The sequence below is a fragment of the Euprymna scolopes genome, chromosome 1 (genome assembly GCF_053919585.1).
Source record: "Euprymna scolopes isolate OS-2025 chromosome 1, ASM5391958v1, whole genome shotgun sequence".
NCBI classification, from domain to species: domain Eukaryota; kingdom Metazoa; phylum Mollusca; class Cephalopoda; order Sepiida; family Sepiolidae; genus Euprymna; species Euprymna scolopes.
Window position 1 is genome coordinate 193,617,102 of NC_136482.1, and position 15,456 is coordinate 193,632,557.

Sequence of the window (15,456 nt, forward strand, 5' to 3'; positions counted from 1 at the left end):
GAACCTTCTATGAAAAATAGATCGGAATATATGAATTACTAACATACAGGCGTTGAAAATATGCTGATATAACAAACCAAGCTTTGGAGAACCAGATCTGTCAACGCCAACTTAAATGTTTCCCTGATTGTACATAAAGTTAAACTGATTCGTTTACTACGGTATTACGACTTATCAGGGGTCAAATACCATTCGAGGATAAGAGTTAAAAGAGTGTCAGGTGGACGGTGAAACAATGCCGTGATGATTGGTAATGATTGTGGTGATTGGACAGAAATTTGAATTAAAAAAACGACTCAACTAGAATTTATTTACATTGGACTTGAAAACAACCATATTATAGTCAGCTGAGAAGAGACGCCGTAGTAATGTGTTTCACAGACGGATAGTTCCAGGAAAGAAACTTTGATAATGGAATTTTCGTTTAGTTTTAAATAAAGGTGAGAAAGAAGAAACTATTGATAGTGGTTGTAGCTAGACGAGTGTGTAAAGTGTTTTATACAAACAAGATAGCGAACTTAGACAGAAGGTCAAGCGAGTATCTGCTATAAATTCTAAGAAGTTTAATTTTGACCGAGAATGTTTTATTCCCGGGAAAAGCTAATTATAAGGAATTATAATTTAGACACGCACGAACACACACACACACACACACACACACACACACACACACACACACACACACACACACACACACACACACACACATATCCCCCAAAAAAGAACAAAAACAAAATAAAACATAAAAACAAACGTAAAGTGAATAAAAGTCAGGCGTTAACAATCACTAATAAAGAAGAAACACTAGTTGGCTACCACTTGGCCTTTTGGCCAAGATCAAAGTGTAGTATCTGTTCCGGCAGATACTGCACTTAAGATAATTTGTACCAGTCAATGGAGGGGAAACCCTCTATACTGGGACAATTATTATTTTTGGTAACCAGAGTGACCCCTTTTAGGGGAGCTGGTTTTTACCTCACATTAAAAACGGCCTTGTGCCTAATTTGCTCGGTGGGGGAGCAAATAAATACCATCTGTTCCGGCAGATACTGCACTTAAGATAATTTGTACCAGTCAATGGAGGGGAAACCCTCTATACTGGGACAATTATTATTTTTGGTAACCAGAGTGACCCCTTTTAGGGGAGCTGGTTTTTACCTCACATTAAAAACGGCCTTGTGCCTAATTTGCTCAGTGGGGGAGCAAATAAATACCATCTGTTCCGGCAGATACTGCAAGCTATGACTAGCTATGACTAGCAAAGACCAGATGTGGGGGCAACCCCACATGCCTGACCATTAACCAGCTCCCATTTCCCACCTCTCGGGAGCTGGTCCCCTTTTCCCCTTCCCCCTCCCTTCACTCCTCACATTAAAAATCGGCCTTGTGCCTAATTTGCTCGGTGGGGGAGCAAATAAATACCATCTGTTCCGGCAGATACTGCAAGCTATGACTAGCAAAGACCAGATGTGGGGGCAACCCCACATGCCTGACCTTTAACCAGCTCCCATTTCCCACCTCTCGGGAGCTGGTCCCCTTTTTCCCTTCCCCCTCCCTTCACTCCTCACATTAAAAATCGGCCTTGTGCCTAATTTGCTTGGTGGGGGAGCAAATAAATACTATCTGTTCCGGCAGATACTGCAAGCAAAGACCATATGTGGGAGTAACTCAACATATCAAACCTTGGTCAATGTAGGGGCAACCCTTCATACCAACAGTTACTATCCAGCTCCCATTTCCCACCCATCGGGAGCTGGTCCCCTTTCCCCCTTCCTCTCTCTCCATATTAAAAAACGGCCTTGTGCCTAATTTGCTCAGTGGGGAAGCAAATAAATACATACTGCAAGCAAAGACCATATGTGGGGGCGACCCCACATATAAGGCCTTGGTCAATGTAGGGGCAACCCTTCATACCAATTGTCACTATCCAGCTCCTCTACTCCCCGGGGAGTTGGTCCCCATTTCCCCTTCACTCCTCACATTAAAAATCGGCCTTGTGCCTAATTTGCTCAGTGGGGGAGCAAATAAATACCTCAAAGTGTAGTATCTGTTCTTCAGATGCGGCACTTCCATTTCTCGTTCTCTTTCAGTGGAGGAGAAATCCTTCACGACTGAGACAATTTTAATTTTTGTACCCTTTCTCCACGTTAAAAAACGACCCTGGTGTCTAACTCTGTCCCGTGGGGAGGCATTGTAAATAGGTACCATCATAACTCGACCGAAGGGATTATTATCCTTTCTTTTCTGTCGAATGATTTACAATGGCCACTGCAGGAACACTCCCGCTAAGTGCCATGCACCTGATCGCATATCGATGAAGAAGTCAACGATATTCGATCATATACATATGCAGGTCATGTGATCATCAAAGTTCTCGACGACGATGATTGCAAAGTTGTAACACCTCCCCAGTTGGTGGAACTTTGTATCGCTTAACTTCCGTCGTCGTTCCGACCAGTTTACCGGAGGAGGGAGTGCACAAGTTGCACCCCACACAAAACACTTTCATCTATCGTATGTTAAGACGGCCATTCTATCTGACTGTTTGCTCCCCGTCGCTAACCCTAACCCAACAGACTAAAGTTGATAGAACACCAGTGTTATCGAGATCATATTAAGGTCGTTTAGTGCAGTGCGCAGCGTGGCGATGGATGTGGCCAGCGATAAGATGGCATGATGATGGGTGCAGCTCGAATTCATCAATCTAAATTATATTCTGAGATGATGATGACGACGATGATGATGATGATCATCATCATCATTATGAGCATAAAAAATAAAAATATGTGATAATCATAAATTTTTTATTTTCATTTTACCACACGAATAAAATAATATTGTAAAAGGTATTACTTCCAAGTTTTCATTAAGATATATTATTCAATGATTTCGTAAAATATTTTAATTGTTTAATAAAAATGATATCGTCAATAGTTTTAATTGTATAGGAAACGCGTGCAGATGATATCGTAAGAATGCTTTATTTTTACGATATCATAAACAGTATAGCATGATATCATACAAATAAGATATGAGATTGTTATTTACATTATTTATATATTTCGGATTTCAATCCCCATTTGTGTTATATTTACAACGTTTCCACCGCTGTACATTCCGGACATCTTCAGATGAAACTGTTGAAAACTTTCTGCGAATTTCGAACTGGATGCGTTAATCATTCCGATTGTTATTTCGAATATTTGGGATTTATAAACCGAATCTCTCCAGTACTATTCACTCTAGTTTCTTCCTTTTTTTAGGCACATGACCTAGTAGATATAAACGTTGGCCAGGGGGTACTTTAAATTAATTCAATTTTAAGATTGTAAGGGTTTTTAAGCATAGTCCTGAGTTTTTCAGGCATTTTTGTCCGCACCTAATAGTTTTATCTTTATTACCTATGATGTACATAGCATATTATGTTCGCTGAGCATAGAACAAAAATAAATAAATAAATAAATAAAAAAATAAAAAATAAAATAACTTTATCTTTATTATACATACACATTTACATTTATTATATATACACCTTTACCTTTATTATATATACACCTATAAAGTTGAGGTTTTTGTCGCACTGATATTGATACTAAAAGTGTACCTTTTCTATTTAAAACTTATTAAAACGAAATTGATATACTCAGTCATTAATTAATTGTTCATTTGTTATGTTTTTATTAGATAATTGGCTTCATTTAACATCACGCTCAGTTCTATATATGCATAGTTTTACATTCTGCATATTTGCGTAGCATTTAGGATGAAACCATTCGAGCTCACACACATATATTTCTATACACCTTTCTCTCTTCATATATATATATATATATATATATATATATATATATATATATATATATATATATATATATGTGTGTGTGTGTGTGTGTGTGTGTGTGTGTGTGTGTGTGTGTAAATAAATAAAAGTCACCTTATTTGTGTGTGCGAAACGGTCTGAAAAAAAACTTTAATTTTGGTCTTGAAACTTGATATACATGAGATTTGGACATGTGGAACAAATTAGATTTGGTTTTAATCAGTAAAAATAGTTTCTAAAAGGTCAAACTTGAAATAAAAACAATTGAACTTGGCTGAAGTAAATCGACTAAACCTGTTAGTCCTGCGCATGCGTAAATATACATGTATGGATTAAAAATCGCTTAGGCTGGAACGCTAAATGTTTTGGTCTTAATTCTAACTAATGACACCGAAATCACTTTTTTTTACGTTTGAAATAATTACTATATATTGGGTACAATATAATAATCAAAAGAAAATGGCTCTATAATAATAAATATGAAATATGTATCAATTGAAATATATTTAAGTGTATATTACGACCGGACAATGTCGAGCAGCCTGCCAGTTTCATAATAATTCGTCGAATATCAGCCTGTGCTTTGCAAGTCATCCCATTAAAACTATTTGACAAAAATCTATTGGATCTTTATTGGGCCAGTTTAGTTTAGGAAGTATAGCCGTTATTTTCAAATCGTCACTTATCAAGGCCAAAACCCATTCAATGATAAGGATTAATGAGATTTTTTATTTTACATAGGCGTCACCACTTATCAAGGCCGATAGGCCACTCAAGGATAAGGGTTAAAGAGTGTAGAGTAGTCAAAAGGACAATATAGTAATCGATAGTAATGGAAGTTCGGTAACTTTGTTAACTTAAGTGGAACGGCTCATCAGAAACTTGTTCACGTTGAACTTGAAGACAACCATATTATAGACAGCTGGAAAGCAGGAAAACGGAAGACAATTCCACAGGCGTGTAGTTCTAAGAAAGAAGCTTTGATCATGGAATTTATATTTAGGTTTAGGTACAGATAAAGAGTGGGGAAAATTATTGATAATGTTTTCAGCTAGTCTAGTGTTCCTTGTGAAAGTTTGGCGAGGAGGGACCATAGATTGAAGCTCAGTCGAACACTTTCCATGAAAATAACGATAAAGCAGAGACAAACTCGCAACATCTCTTCTGTGAGATAGAGGTTGCAGCGAAGAGAAAAGGACATCTCCCACCAGGCCACGAAGTCTATTTTGAACCCTATCAAGGCAGGACAAGTCTTTTCCAGCAGCTCCTGCCCATATATTGCAACAGTATTCCATCCTTGGACGTATCTGGCTCTTATATAGATGGAGAATTGCATCAGCAGTGAAATATCTACTGGATCGATAGAAGGATCCCACCATTTTTCCAGCGGCCTTGGCAACAGATTTGATGTACGTATTCCATTTAAGATCAGGAGTAAAGGTCAAGCCCAGAAGCCTGTCAAAACTTGAGGCCTCCCCAACACGAGAGCCATTCATTTTAATTGATGCCAGATGGGGATCAGAACGTTGATGACGTAAAGATAGAAGCTTGGTTTTAGATGAGATGGATACATTGTCAGTTTAATAAAGATTTTTTAATGGAAATCACCCCAGACAGTCTAATAAGCTAAAAAAAAAAAAAAAACAGCAATTTTTCCCATTTGTCAGAAGAAACGCTCATAGAATGTGAGGAATGTGGACCGGTAAGAATCTGGAAGAAAGACACAACTCGGTATTTAGTGTAAATAAAATATACTGAACAGAAAAGCAACTACAACAAAGAAAATGTTATACGTCAGTCCGACTGCCACGACGAGTGTGCATAATGCCGAGAGAGATATTCTCCCAGCCTTTATGGTAAGCGGAAGAGTTACTTGATTACTTATGATTAAGATTTATGACAAGTATTTGTTAACACTAGATTTGAAGATGACTATGTTGTAGTGTTCATGGAAGCAGTTCCCTCGTAATATGTTTCACAAAAGGAAAGTCTTGGAAATAAAATCTGTTCATGAAAGTTCCCCTAGGTACACAGAGGAATATAATAAAATATTTCAAGTTGTGGTTTTAAAGGAGAGTTATTACTGAAAATGATTTACAAGAAGGAACCAAAGATTGGAGCTCAGTCGAGCTTGTGAGAATATCCTAAATAGTTAATTATTTAGCGTTAAAGAGTTAAGTGAGGTTAACGAAAAACCTAATTTCAGATTTATTAGAAGGGTTTCGTACGCCAACCAGCGATGAGCGGTCAGCAGATGATAGAAACTTGAAAAAGAAAAGAAAAGAAGAAATTTGCATACTTTCCAGGCAAAATATACATTTTTCGTTCAGTTCTTTAAATATTTGTGTCTAAAAAACTTAAAAACAATTAATTTGATACAATTTTCTTGAAAAAAAAAAAAAAAAATTAAACTAATAATATTTCGACGTTTTCTTGAGTCGAATGACGGTGAGTGTTCGTCGTTTCCAAGCAGCTGACTGTAAACTACCGGAAGACGCCAACTCTAGATGAGTATAAAGTGTCTTAAACATATTAATATTTAAAAAGGGAAACGACCCCTTACGTACCCATAAAAAAAACGGGATTGGTGTACATAGAATTGGGGAACACAATTTAGAACTCCTCACCCCTGCTAACGCGTGCATCTTTTATAGTGAGTTTTATTCTTTCGCATAGCCAACATTCCTTTTCCTTTCATGGCGATAAGCCAATCCGTTTATTATCCTCCACAGAACAGAGTTAAGAAGGGCGTATATATATATATATATATATATATATATATATATATATATATATATATATATATATATATATATATATATATATATTAGCATGGGTGCCCGGCGTTGCCAGGGTGTTTGGAGGTGTATGTTGAGAAAAAAAAAGTGGCGGTAGGAAGGCAGGCTCGAACCCGTACCGCAAAGGAGGAAAATAACGGGGAAAAACCTGACGTCTTTGCTGTTACGATTACCGCCAAGCCGGAAGTGACGTAGGTTTTAATAAAGGCTAGACAATCGAAAGGAGAGGATGACTCGAAAATATCGGCGAAAAAAGCGACCACCCCCTGTAGAAAAGTGGCAGTTGAAGGTGAAGAAATTAATGTTTTTAGCCAATTTTTCGATATTTGTCGTCTGAAGGGTCGAGTTTCAAAACGATACTGATCTTGTCAAAATCCGTGACCTCTGTCGAACGTTTTAGGCAGAGATGCAAACATACATGCATACATACATACATACATACATACATACATACATACATACATACATTTATATATTGGTAACTAAAAATTTTCGACACAAACCGGTTAAAAAGCTTGCTCTATCTCTGAATACCCTTTATGTCAAATTTCAAATGTTTTGACCAGAAATTGTCTGAGTAATTTGGTAGAGATCGCAGAGTTAAATTTTTTTTTTTTAACTTTGACCCCTATTATAACCCTTTAACAGTTATTGTTTAGGACTAAACTCAAGTTATTAAGTTAGATCCATGTCCAAGGAACCTATATCTGAAATTTCAAGTGTTTAGACCCAAAATTGTCGGAGGAGTTTGGTAGAGTTCTCAAAGGTCAAATCGTTAAACCTTGACCCCTTAACAGCGAAATTTCTGGCCGAAAACGAATTACAAAGATTTTCCCACATCTCAGTACCCGGTATATCAAATTTCGAGTCTGTAGACTTAAAATTGAGAGAGTTATTGCGTTGGGAAATGTACACACACAGACACACAGACACGTTCACTTATATATATATACTAGCATGGGTGCCCGGCGTTGCCCGGGTATTTTGAGATGTATGTTGAGCAAAAAAAAAAAGTGGTTAATTTTTTAAAACTTTGACCCCTATTACGACCCCTTATCATTTATTGTTTTGGCTCAAATTAAGTTATTACGTTAGATCCATGTCCAATGAACCTATATCTAAAATTTCAAGTGTATAGACCCAAAATTGTCGGAGGAGTTTGGTAGAGTTTTCAAAGGTCAAATCGTTGAACTTTGACTCCTTAATCGTCAAATTTCTGGCCAAAAACCGATCACACCGATTTTCCCAAATCTCAGTAACCTGTATATCAAATTTCGAGTCTGTAGACTAAAAATTGACAGAGTTATTGCATAGGGAAATGTACACAGACACACAGATACACAGACACACAGACACTTTCACTTATATATATATATATATATATATATTTATATATATATATGTATGTATATGACTACTTCATTAAATCACATAAATTAATATACGAAAGTATAATTTTATGCGTAAACTTTAAGTATTTACTTCAATAGTGCTCAATACATAGGTAGAGCTAGGTAGTAAGTTATAAAAATGTATATGGCAATGGCAATTAAGCTACACAGAATATTCCGCGTTTCACCCATGCTAGGATTCGTCAGGCGGAATATTCTGTGTAGCTTAATTGCCATATATATTTTTGGCCTTTTGGCCAAGATCAAAGTGTAGTATCTGTTCTTCAGATGCCGCACTTCCATTTCTCGTTCTCTTTCAGTGGAGGAGAAATCCTTCACGACCGAGACAATTTTTATTTTTGTACCTTTTCTCCACGTTAAAAAACGACCCTGGTGTCTAAATCTGTCGCGTGGGGAGGCATTGTAAATAGGTACTAGGCTTCTTATCATGGGGCTCCCGATTTCGAGTCCCGCTAGATTCAGCCACTCTGATGAGTCGTAGACGACGAAGCACGTGTCACTGGATAATTATATTTTAAAAATAATATATATGCCGCTCCCCATTTAAGGGGGTACCAAATTGGTCAAAGGGAAAATTATTCCCAACTCGCATTTAGGTAAAAATGCAATTTCGTATGAATAATTGAATTTATTCAAAAAGTATCGCTAACAAAAACAAATAAAAACATCCATCTCTCTCTCTCTCTCTCTCTCTCTCTCTCTATATATATATATATATATATATATATATATATATATATATATATATATATATATATATATATATATATATATATATATTCGCACAAAGGAGGAAAATGTCTGTATTTCCCATGGCGTCAGGATTTGAATAATATGTTAATGTGAAAGTCGTCGACTGGTTGCTAATTATTGAAATCCGATTTCAGACACTTGGGTTGAGGAGAGAGAGGGGGGGGCAGCAGTTTTGTTAGAGGACGCATAAAGGAATAATCTGAGCGCTATGAACTTGGACTTTAAAAATCTTACTGATAAGAAATTTTACACTTCTGTCGGGGGCTTGAAAACACCATGCAGACGATAACCCACACACACGACATTTGTAGCCCCCTCTTTCACCGTGCAAATAAACACATGTAACAAAACATGCACTCACACACATACTGGAGAGAACTTGAATGCCTACTAGACACTACCTCCGAGTGTCTCAGGTCTCTCTGTGCAGGAGGACAACCGGGTATAAGGGTAATTAGGTTTGCCTTACTATACACATAGATTCGAAAAAGCTGTCAAAAATCAAATATATAACGAACGAACTCTGTTCCGTCTGCCTGCTTCCCACCTGATTACAACCTGGATATCTTCAAGTCAAACATAAACAAATTCCTAATGAACCGCCCTCTTAAGTAAACACTTCATTAAATCTCCACACTAACGTACTGTACTTGCAATAAGCCGTATCCCTGAGTGGCTTCCGGGCCTTGATAAGTGGTGACCACCGTGTAAAAAAAAAGAGTAAATGTTATGAAAGGCAAAATAAATTACTCCTCTACCTACCTGCAAAGGTTTTTAGTGATTTTACTCACTTTAAAGCATGGAATCTTTCAAAAATCTTACAGTATTTATCGATATAATTAAAAAGAAAATTGCTCGCTGTTGAATACGGTAAGTTTAGGAGAATGCGTTCAAACTAAATAATTATACAAAATACATTTAGAAACTCACTCAGTATATGTTATCGTGACATAGACAGACATATATTCGATGAGTTCTAACAGTATTTTGTATAATTATTTAGTTTCACCTCATTTTTCTAAACTTACCGTATTCAACAGCGAGCAAGCCGCCATTTTTCTTTTTGAAATATATCGATAAACGCTGAATGATTTTCGAAAGATTCCACGTTTTTAAGTGAGTAAAACCACTAAAATCTTTTGAAGATAGGTAGAGGAGTAACTTATTTTGCCTTTCATAATATTTATTTGTTATATATTTGATTTTTGACAACTTTTTCGAATCTACATCTGGGCTCAGGGAAAACATAAAATTTCAACAGACTCAGAATAAAAAAGAAAATAAAAAACGAAATAAGAGACGGAAGATAATTTGGTTTTTACCTCCGTTCTCATTGAATACAAAAACTAGAGTAGGACATTTTTTTCTTAGACTTCATGATAAGAATTTTTGCAGAAAAACACAAACTGCATAAAATTTTTAATAGAAATATGTAAAAGTTAGTTACTCAACAGTAACATCAATCAATTCGATCATATCTAAGGAACCTAGAAAGATAGATAACGCAGACTGTTCTTATATAGGTATGACACAAGGCCCATTTAAACAAAGATACTATGCATACATCAGCTCCTTTAGAGCTAAAACAAGGATAAATACAGCATTAGCCAACCCGGGTGTGGGAGCTTAAAGAAAAATTACACCTTTTTCCATGAAATGGAGAAAAATCGAGCACAAACCAGCATATGCCCCGGAATTAAGTCAATGCTCGCTCTGTAATGTGGAAAAATACCAGATCCTCCGGACAATTCATGACCCAGAAATAAGATGTTTAAATGTGAGGAGTGAATCTTTGAAAAATTGTATACATAGAAGGAAAGCAATCCTAATAAACTGGGTCAGTGAAAAAGACAAAACTTAGATTTTGATTATATATATATATATATATATATATATATATATATATATATATATATATATATGTAAAAAAAAAACCCTTTAGTAAACTTGTAAATACTAAAATTGCTTTTAGTCGGTAAAATTGGATTTTAATCGTTATTGTATTATAGATTTTAAATTATTGTATTATATAAATTTTTAGAAATCATATCATGTAAATCATGTAATTTACAATCTGTTTCAATTTTAAAACTATAGGAACAATATAATAGTGTTAATATACTAGGAAAATCCTAGATAAATACTCACTTCCCCAAACCTTGAAAGAGTTGAAAATTTTAAATACAATTTTAAACCTGTTTGGGAATTTTTAAACGTAATTCGATATAATTAAATTAAATTTTACGTTTTAAATCGATATTGATACAAATTATGTTTGAATTTTTATATATAAAAAAATTTGATTTTTAAATTAAATTGGTTTAAAATTAAAATCGTTATATATATATATATATATATATATATATATATATATATATATATATATACATATAACAAATTTTATATATTTTCAATCATTAGATTTTAAAATTAAAATAATTCAAATTTTAAAGTTAATGAAGTCATTATCACCCGATAAATAAACGGGGGTGGAGGGTGGATTAAACAAAACGAGAGTTAAACGTGAACTCGTGAGCTATATATATATATATATATATATATATATATATATATATATATATATATATATATATATATCCACTTCCGGTTATAAAATAGATGAGTATAGGCTGAAAAGATCTTGATATGAATATCTAAAACGGTCCTAATCATCGGGCTTGAAACCGACGGTACTAATGACTTGTCTCGTCTAACAACTTTCTGTACACTATATATATATTAGCAGCTTAGCAAGGCCACAGGGGAGATAACGGAAACATCAAAAGTGAAGCTGGCCTGCAGGATATTATATATACAAATGTAGGTAAATTTGGGCATACTTTTTTTTTACACGGAGGTCATAACTTATAAAGGCCCGGAAGTCACTCGGGGATAAGGGTTATTGCATGTACAGTAATCAATGGGATAGTATCGTTGTAATCCTTAGTGTTGGAAATTTGATAAAGTGTCATTACTTATGGGGGTGATTCATCAGAAATTTGTTTATGTTGGACTTGGAGACATCCAAGTTGTAGTCAGGTGGGAAACAGGCAAACGGAAGAGAGTTCCATAGGCGTGCACTTCTAAGAAAGAAGCTTTGTTCATGGAATCTACGTTTTGATTTAGGCACAGATATTGGTTTGAAAATATTGGTTCTTTTTTCCAATCGTCATAAAATTTTAACCATAGAATAGTATTATAGTCTTCAAAAAGCCTGCAAATATTCATGTACTTTCGTCCCAAAGATATGAGCGTTTCAATATTCAATTTGGTTATCAGTATTACAGAGAAAAATGGGAGCATGAAAAGTAATATGGTTAAGATTAAGCGTAGAAAAGTAAAAGGGCTAGTTGTTAAAACTGGAAAAGAAAAAGACAAGATATTCTAGTAAAAATATAATAAATTTATAACTTAAAATATTGCAGCCTTAAGAGTTTTTTAAAAACCTAATTTAACATTATATATAAATTCTTAATACTGCAATATTTTAAGTTATAAATTTATTATATTTTTTTTTTACTTTTCTAAGTTTAATCTTAACCATATTACTTTCATGCTCGCATTTTTTTTATGTAATCCATGATTTTTCCAGGCTTTGCTTTGAAATAACATTTTCTTTTTGTGTTCAATATCGTACGCATAAAAAGTTATTACCAACTCCTTAAATTGACCAAAGAAAAACATAAAAAGACGTAATAGAATAAATAAACAGAAAGAAGGGACACAAAAAAGAGACAAACGGAATTAATGGGCGACATCGTGAGCGAAATATTATCAGCTCTAGCACGGCAAGAGTATCACTTTTGTTAACGCTCTCTATATAACCCAAATAAGATGGCATCCGAGCGACATTCCGCTATTATTTATGGAGGTGACGACGACAAAAAAGTTGCCATAGTAACCAACAGCCAATCAGAAAAAAATCGTTTCTAAAGTGTCAATGTTGAAAAAGTTGCTATGGTAACCAACAGCTAATCAGAAGAAACCATTTCTCACGTTCCTTACTAATTGGGAGGACTTTTGAACATCAGTAATTTTATTATAACTTTTGTTTTAATGAACAAAAATCGACATTTTTTTATTTCAAAATATAGCTGAGAAAATGATCTATGAATTGTAAAAAATTCTTTGGAATTTGGTCGCAAAATAAAACAGTTCCAAATTAGTAAAACTAACACTTAGCCATATATTAAAATACGGTAGTGTTTGAATGATATACATAGATACACCACCTATTTTTCACTTTTATGAGTTTCAATCAGAATCTAACAAATGAAGACTCAATGGAAAGGTAATGACCCGAATTGTGTAGTAGGCTATGCGACATTTGCCCTTAAGGTCGCACATGAAGAGAGTCATCCATAATCCAAAGCTTATTTTTGGCACTTTTTACAGCCATAAAATGTTTCAATCATACTCATTTTTTTTCCTAGTTTTGCATATGAATTACAAAATATCTGATATTTCCCCCAAACCTCTAAAACTTGCTGCTATGGTTTCAAATGATCTGAAATAACAGCAAGGGGAGACTTGATCCCAAATATTTCTTGATTTTCATACATAAAGTAAATTTCACAGTGGCTAAGGATTATTTGATGCTGGATATCTTCACTATCGTACCCTATTTCCAAAAGAGGTAAGATATAACATCTGAGAAATATTTGGGATCAAGTCTCCCCTTGCTGCTATTTCAGATTATTTGAAACCATTGCAGCAAGTTTTAGTCTCCCCTCCATCAAGGCCAGAGGTTTTGGGTATATATATATATATATATATATATATATATATATATATATATATATATATATATATATATATATATATATATATATGGCAAGGTCATATGTGTCAGGTCATATCATATGCAACTGGTACCGTGTAACCCAGTACTACCTGCCTCATGATCGGGTCACCGGCGATTAAACTGGTTCCCCCACCAGACTTGTTTGGTGAGGAGAGTGGCTAGTCTCTTTGAAGGATTAAAAACAAGACCTTCCGAAGGGCGAATGAACCCTTTTTCGGGGTCCACGACCAACTAGCACCGTGTGTGTTTGTGTGTATGTATGTGTGTGTTGGGGTGGAGAGGGCTCCTGTAAGCCGTTGTGAAGGCAACCTTTTTATGAGAAGCAAATCTCTGATTTAAAAAAACATAAAGCGGGAGAGCAGTACCCGCATTAAGCTGGTCTGCAGTTTAACTTTTTGCTGGCTATCTTGCTCTTGCTTTTTGTTGGATCTCAACATTTTGAACCGAGAGAGAGACTTAGCTGTCGTACAAAGCTAAGACTGTAACATTATCTGTGTATAGATACTCCCTCAGGCATTTGTCTATTAAAACAGTCCTGTGGCGATGGAAGTCATTTTTGGGCTCATGGACATAGAGTGTCTGAGGGAGTGGCACTCGTTTGACAAGACGGTGCAACCATCATCATGGCAATACTTTGAAAAACTAGCCATGCAATAAATTTGTGGTTTCTAACCAGACATGGCTGACAGAACAAGAACAAGCTACCCTCGTGAAGTAAATAAAGGGTTCCGTTCGAAATTCTGTCCGAATTCCAGAGTTCGACGGAAACATTCTAGAGTTCGACAAGATTCACTTGAAGAAGGTCGGCGGTTACATCGACCGAACCGTTGTGAAAATGACATCTAAGAACGGTACTTCGAAGAATTCAAAATAATACGAATATAAGCGATATGGCAATACTATGAAAAACGACAAATGGATTTTGTAACTTAAAATTTTTTGTGTAGTTTTTATTTAATCATTTAAAAAAGAATGTGCTGCTTTTAGTGTTTTTATTATCTGATAGATAAAGGAAGTTGGATGATATCACGTGGTACGTGTTATTTGGGAGGGGGAGGCTTATCTTGGATTCTTGTCAATTTACAATCTATTTACACAGGAAACTGACTCACGTCTGAAAATTTTAGAAAGCACTTTTTTTTTTAATGCGTGATACTTAATTGATATTAATGTAAAAATAAAATAAAATCGAGGGAAAAAATTATTTTGGTCTCATAGAAGTTTATAATGTTCTCGAAACATGCAACAAGAATGAACATCATCGCAGAGTGATTCCTATGAACACTAAAACGCAAATGACTCTAATAGCCATAAGCTTTCATTCTCCAATTAAAATTCGCTTTACCTCTCCCTCCTCAAAACAAGGAAGTTTTAACATCAACGCGTGAACTAAAAATATTTCCCAACGAATGAAACCCTAAAAAGTATGTTCTGTATAATATTGTAAATTTTTTTTTTTTTTTACAAAGGCCGATAGGCCACTCAAGGATAAGGGTTAAAGAGTGTAGAGTAGTCAAAAGGACAATATAGTAATCGATAGTAATGGAAGTTCGGTAAATTTATTAACTTAAGTGGAACGGCTCATCAGAAACTTGTTCATGTTGGACTTATACCAGTTTTTATTTATTTTTTTATTTTTTAAAATTATATTTCTTCTCGATTTTTCGCCATTCAATCAAGGCATGAAACGAACAAATCCGTGAAAATTCATTTGCTTGAGTATCTTTTTGAGCAAAGGTGTGTGGAGCATATATATTTAGGTATTTAAATTTTATGATTTTAAAAGGTTAACTTCAAATATAAAATTTTTAGTATTTGAAAACAAAGATTGCAATTTAATAAATCTATATGATATATATGCATAAACAA

General features: G+C 34.8%; 1 protein-coding gene and 1 pseudogene across 3 annotated transcripts in view; one reads left to right on the forward strand and one right to left on the reverse strand.

Moving 5' to 3' along the window:
- Positions 1-15,456, reverse strand: part of LOC145278837 (uncharacterized) — a 331,556-nt gene that overhangs the window by 85,393 nt on the left and 230,707 nt on the right. The window lies entirely within an intron of this gene.
- On the forward strand, positions 8,247-8,379 carry LOC145284422 (U2 spliceosomal RNA; annotated as a pseudogene).